At 46.1% G+C, this 6,820-nt stretch overlaps 1 pseudogene; it reads left to right on the forward strand.

Moving 5' to 3' along the window:
• The first annotated feature begins 4,802 nt into the window (after positions 1–4,802).
• On the forward strand, positions 4,803–6,233 carry LOC100407408 (PRAME family member 1-like; annotated as a pseudogene).
• Positions 6,234–6,820: the final 587 nt, after the last annotated feature.

A 6,820-nucleotide genomic window follows, 5' to 3' on the forward strand; every position in this document is an offset into this window, starting at 1 on the left:
ACATGGTAACTGACACTTCCTAGTCTATCACCTAGCTCAGGAGCAGATGGAACTGACCGATTTGAGTGGGCTCCTAAAAGCACTTGTTCTTAGTCCATTCCTAAGTCTGAGTGTATGCTCCGTTTGAGACCATTAAACCTCAAGAGGCATTCAGCAAACAGCATGACCCAATGTGCATCAGTACTCATCCTGGCAAGGGGACCCCAGACTGGCAGGCCACAGATCCTGTGGTACACCTTCCCAATACTCCATCCAGGAGGCAGAAGAAAACTTTTGTTCTGAATGTGAAAGAGTATCTATGGCTGAGCCCTGCATGTGGAGACATTTATTGACTGGCAGATGAGGACATGGAAAAGCAGCCCCTCCTTTTGAGAAAGGCACCCACCCTGGCCATGCTCTCCCGGAGCTTTACAGTAGGATATATCCTGATTAGTTGATCGTAGTATGTCTACGGCCAGTATCTCCAGGCTGCCTGTCTACTTCTCACAGCCACCACAGCAGCCTACTCCTGGCCACAGCCTGGAATGGAAATATTTATCCTGCAGGCAAACTCTAGGACAGTCTAGGACAGCAAATACAGAAAGCTCAGTTCCCAGGAGAGCACTGAGGGCCAAGTCTGAAGCCTTCTGTCTACACATAAGGAGTGCTTCATTAGAGGCAGCCCCACCTGGATCATACACTGATACTCAACTAGAAGCCATGGATCCTGCCATAGGGTAACTCCAGCCACAGACATCACCGTCTTGAGGACAGGAATCTCCACTCACCAGCTGCTCAAGTATTTCTAATCCATTCCCAGCACCAGTACTACATAGCCAGGTATGAAGTAGGCAACCCTCGTAAGCATTCCCTGTAGGAGGAACATTATGGAGCTCGTACTTCCCCATCGACTGTCCAGCAGAGTTCCAGCTTGGCTGGCCAGGCCCCATCATGGAGGCAGCTCCCCATAGGTCTCCTGTCTCTGGTGAAAGCCCAAATCCTGCAGAAGTTATGCTACCTCCCCTAATGGTGGACAGAAGCCATCTTCAGCATTATTGGCTCAAGGAAGCCAGTTCAGGGCCAGCTCTGTCACTAACTCAGGTCACAGTAGTAGTAGCAACAGGGCATACTAGCATCTCACTTAGCATCTTCCCAAACTGGGTATGAACTAGAGTCCCGAAAGAGGACGTGGAGGCACAGATCCACCCCTGGAGACCCGGAGTCCACTCATGTGCAGTGAGGACATGACCTTGAGCTTCAAGTTTCATGGAGACTCAGGAATCCTCACCATTGAGGAAGGCTAAAGTACAGCAAGTCACAGGTCCTAGGACCTGGACTGAGGAACACTTCCAAGAAGTGAGCTTCTATGGAGTGGCTTTCCAAGATCTTCCACTCTCCCAGCCTAAGATGGGTAAAGTACAGACATCCAGCACTCCACCCAAGAAGGTCCCATCACAGAACTGCCCCAAGGCACCCTCAAGGTGTTGAGAGCCACTGAGTCAAGTTTCTTGCCTAGGGGAGTCAGTGCTGCACCACAGCACTACAGCAGTGTCTGGAGACATTTGTCATGAATGGGAAATGCTGCTAACATCTAGGAAGATTAGCACCCACAGGTGCTAACAAACATCTTACAGTATACAGGACAGCTCCCTCACCCCAGTGAAGAATCATCCAGCAGAAAATGTCAATGCTAATGAGATTGAAGAATCCTGATCTAGCTGGCAGCTTTGACACCAAAAGGCCAAATGATCAGCCTTTGGAAGCTACATAGGAGAGGCAATGCCTTTCAGTGTTACGTTATTCATTATATGGATGATATTCTCAGTGCCGACCCCACTCAGGAAGTATTATTCCAATGTTATTGATCACTTGCAAAATTCAATTTCTCCTGCTGGTTTAATTATAGCTCCTGACAAAATTTATTCTATCCCCCCTTACACCTACTTGGGGACCTTAGTAAATGACACTACCATTGTGTCACAAAAAGTAACCATATGTAGAGAATCAATTAAAACAGTAAATGACTTTCAAAAATTACTAGGGGGCATTAATTGGTTGCAACCTGCCCTAGACATTCCTACCCATGCATGAGTCATCTCTTTTCTAACCTTTTCCTTAGAGGAGATCGTAGTCTAGTCCTTTGCAATGAATCAAGGAGGCTGAGGCAGAGTTACACCTGATTGAGAAGCAAGTGCATAAGGCTCAAATGACTTCATTTTTGACTCAGCATTCACCTACTGGTGTTGTAAACAAGGCAAAACTTGGTGGAATGGCTTTCCTCCTCAAATTCATGGACTCCTTATTTGGATCAAATTGCTACTCTGATAAGAAACGGGAGAACTTGAATTATTAAATTGCATGGATGTGACCCTGTAAAATTTTTCCCTTACCAAGGCACAAATACAACAGGCCTTTATGTATAGTCTTACTTGGCAAACCCATTTAGCAGACTTCGTGGGTGTTCTTGATAATCACTTTCTGAAAAAAATTTTAATTTTTGAAATTGGATTCTCCCTAGAATCACAAATCCAAACCAATTCAAAGTGCTGAAGATGTTAAAACCAATCTAGCAATGGCAAAGCTTATTCTGGGTCAAAAAGGTTTTTCAGACCCCGTATATTTCAGGCCAAAGCTCGTAGCAGTAATTTGAAGACTTCGCTGCTTTTGAGATGCCCATTAATGTAATTTTTCACATGTGGTTCATTCCACACAGTTTAAAGTGCTCAGCTTCAATACAGATAAACTGATGACTATTTACCTAGTTACAAACCACAGGTATAGAATGCACCTTTTTTTTTTTTAAGGTATATTAGGGCTCATATACCTTATATGAGGACTTTTAACTGATCACTTGGTTGCTACGGCGTTGTTAAATGCTAAGCACTTTCACACTGACTCATGTAAACCTTTTGGGTCTTGAAGATACTGTTTGGAAAGAAGCTAAAGCCATTGTTCAACAATGCCAAACAAATGCTTCTCTCTCCATCCTTTACCAGGATGTTAACCCCCATCCCTCAGGATTGGAACCAGACTGTCTTTGGCAAATGGATGTTACCCATCTTCTTTTGAATTAGCTTATGTACACGTATGTGTAAGTACATTTTCTCATTTTGAGGCCGCACGCTAAACTGGAGAATCTTCCACCTATATTAAACGGCATGTCTTGCAGCGCGTTGCAGTCAAGGTCATTCCAGCTTCAGTTAAAACAGACAATGCCCCAGGTTATACTAGTCAAGCTTTAATTTCTCAGTGGAATATTAAACATCACTGGCATCCCATACAATTCACAAAGACAAGCTATTGTAGAACAGATGAATCTCTCCCTCAAATGGCAATTGCAAAAACAGAAGTGAGTAGACAGTGACAAGGACTCCACATATGCAATTGAATCTAGTATAATTGACTTTAAATTTGAGCCTGCCTGAAGGCCAGATACTATCAGCAGCTTAACAGCATCTACAGAAACCAGCCACAAAGAACTAGTTTGGTGGAGAGATTCGGTAATAAAAGGTTGTGAAAACAGGTAAAATGAGGTGGAGACTATGCTTTTCTCTAGGGCAAAACCAGCAGCTGATCTGGGTACCATCAAGACACCTGAAATCTTATGAGCCATATGCCGAGATCAAGGTTTTGGAAGGAACTGGAGGACCCGCGGTTGCAGCTACGGCAAAACTGATGCTGAAGACCCCAGGACAGACCAGCAACACTCAGATGCAGCTACCTACCTGAAGCCAAGATCAAGTTGTCAAAGACTGCCAAAGACAATATGAGAAGGGTTGGACAGCCAGTTACAAAGAGTAATTTAACGGTTGCTATGATGGCGGCTATGCTCACAATTGCCTCTGCAGATGCAGAATCAGATCCCGAATCCTGCGAGAAGTAGCCCACCATGACAAAGCTTCCTTTGCCTTTATCACTTTGCAAAAAAGGGGGAACATGCTGGGAACAGGCCCTAAGCCTATCAACAGGCCTTAAAGAGACTGGCCATAAAGGTATCTATAGCACTAGAATATACTTGTGATGGCAGTGACGCACCTTGCTGGAGGTTGGTTTACTGGAGCGAGGGCAAGGAATACCTTGCCTGCCCAAGGTGGAAGATGCTCAAGCTGTTCCTGAACTGCAGATAGCATGAGCAATCCATGCCATGACATGTTCCAGCTGCAGTAAATGCACCAGAACCTGCTTCTTGCCACGAGTAAAGAATGCTTTGTTCCCTGTGAAGAATGCTTTTCGTCTATAAACTACAGAAATGATTACCTCTCTTGCTGTCAATATGTGGGTCAAACTCTGTTTAAGGTTATCAGCTGGGAATGCTGTCAGCCCACAGATCCCACTCTGCACTGTCAATTCCTTCAGCACCACCTGGGTTGACGTCTCCATGACCTAGTTGGTCTCAGCAAGCATGCAGCTACAGACCTGGAGAACATTCTTTCAATGCTCGAGCAAGGCCAGCATCAATAGTCTTGTCCTCAGGTTAACCTAACCCCCCTGATCTCTGCCCCATACTAGCCACAGGAATCTGAATTGGCATTCCACAGGAGATCTTTTAAGGGCTACTATTGTTGGCACAAGTCACACTTGGCAATTGGGAATTAGCAAGTGCTCTGGGTAAGCACTTCTATGCAAGAAAGAAGCCTGTAGAGACCCCGGGGCCTACCATGTTAGTGACACTTTCAGGCATCTGATTGCCATACCACCTTCTGTTGTACCTACGCCCCTTTTCAGCTCATACTATGACCTCCTTGGGAGCTCTGAAGTTAGCAAGAAAGGGAAAAATTGGAGTCGGGGTTTATAGATGGATTTGGCTCATTTTGAGAGCTAATACAGACCACTCCAACACCATGTAGAGGGTACCATAAACTGACCGAGTCAATCCAAAGTCTTCAAGCCTGGAGTTACCGCTTTGTTCATGAGGTCTGAGCACCCTGCAAACAGTCCAGATCTGAGGTCTTCCTTGCAGATTCATCAGGATGAGCATCCAGGCCATACCCAGACTCCTGGAGCTGGCGGGGCAGAGCCTGCCGAGACCAGGCCTTGGCCATCTCTGCCATGGAGGAGCTGCCCAAGGAGCTATTCCCCACTCGTGGAGGCATGGTCAGCAGGAGACACTTCCACAGTGACCTCCCTCTGGGATGGCCGATGAAGAGGCTTCATCTGGAGACCTTAAAAGCACTGGAGGGGCTTCATATGTTGCTTACACAGAAGGTTCACCCCAGGAGGTCAAGTGGAAACGTCAAGTGGATTTATGAGATTTTAAAAATTTCTGAACCATATAATCTGGATCCAGGGTCCTGTCCTGCTCCCCAGAGGCCTTGAGTATGAGGCAGACAGCAGAGGACTGTCCAAGGATGGGAGAGCACCAGCCCTTGAAGGCTGTCAGACCTATGCCTCAAGGAAACACCCCAGGATGAATGCCTCAGATTCCTCTTCCAGTGGGTTTGTCAAAGGTTTAGACCTGTGCTGTACTAATTTGGAAAATTCTACACCAACTAAACATCTCAGGAAGTCATTGAAAAATATGCCTGAGTAGTATTCAGGAGCTGGAAATTTGGAACATGCCCTGGCCATGTCTGATAAGAAAGCTCTGGCTACCTGAAGGAGGCATATCTTTGAAAACTCGTTTTCTACCAGTGCCATGATTACATGTTAAAGAATGACATCGAGGAATGGTCACCAAATACAGCCTAGAACACCTCCAGATGCTTAATAATGTCACCTTCAGCAGACACCTAGAATAGCTCAAGTGCCTCCAGAGCCTATTGAAAGAGGATGAAGTGTCTCACGGTACCCAAGCCTTCGTTACCTGAAGCATCTGAATCTCAGCAACATACATCTGTTCTGCGTCACTCTTGAGCCTCTTGAAGCTCTGCTTCAGAAGGTTGCTGCCACTCTCGAGACCCTCATCTTGGAGGGCTGTCTGATGCATTACTCTTAACTCAGTGCCATCCTGCCTGCCCTGAGCCACTGCTCCCAGCTTATCACCACTTTGTTAGAAATTGGAGGACTATGGACGTGAAGGACCTGCTGCGCCCCACAAGCAGGCTGAGCAAATTAGGCCTGGAAACATACTGTCCCTCAGGAGAGTTTTAATTTCCAGGTTCGTGTCAATTGTGAGATCTTCACCCCTTCAGACTGAGCTGATGTGGACACTGAGGGAAGTGAGGCAGCCCAAGAGGATCTTCCTTGGCCACACCCCCTGCCCTTGCTGTGGCTCATCACCATCTGAGGAACTGGAGCTCCATTTTTGCTGCTAGGGAATGCATGCCTAATGGGGTAAATCAAAAGCTTTCTTCTAGGCACTTGGACACTACAATCTGGTATAGAGGTGCAAGTTATTTTATTTCCTTTTTCAATACTTTTAAATTTTTATCAAAAATCTGACAGGTTTCACTCTTACCCTAGCTGATCTCAAATGGCTGGGCACATGGGATTCTCCTGCCTTGGCCTCCAAAAGGGCTGGGATTCCAGGCATGAGCCGCTGTGCCTGGGCCACATGTGCAACTTAAGAGCACAGAACTCTGCTTCAGGCAAGTGCTCAGTGTGAGAAAACAAAACAGGGAGCAAGACTGGAGGAAAATGTTGAGGTAGAGTCAATGAGACCTTCAGGGGCCTGTGTCCTGCAGAGTCAGAACGAGAACCTGAAGTTCTCCAGTGAGGAATTACCCCTGCAAGGCTGGTTACAAAGAAACATCAGAAATAGAGAACCTATTAAAAAAACTGACCAAGTCTCCCCACTGAGCAGGATTTAGATTCACCTGGTTCTCTTCCAAGGGGTCTAAGGTAAACATTCTGAATCACATGCATTGAACAGATTGGCTGGCTGACTAGGCCCTAGAAGATG

This window comes from Callithrix jacchus, chromosome 3 (genome assembly GCF_049354715.1).
Source record: "Callithrix jacchus isolate 240 chromosome 3, calJac240_pri, whole genome shotgun sequence".
Classification (NCBI taxonomy): Eukaryota; Metazoa; Chordata; class Mammalia; order Primates; family Cebidae; genus Callithrix; species Callithrix jacchus.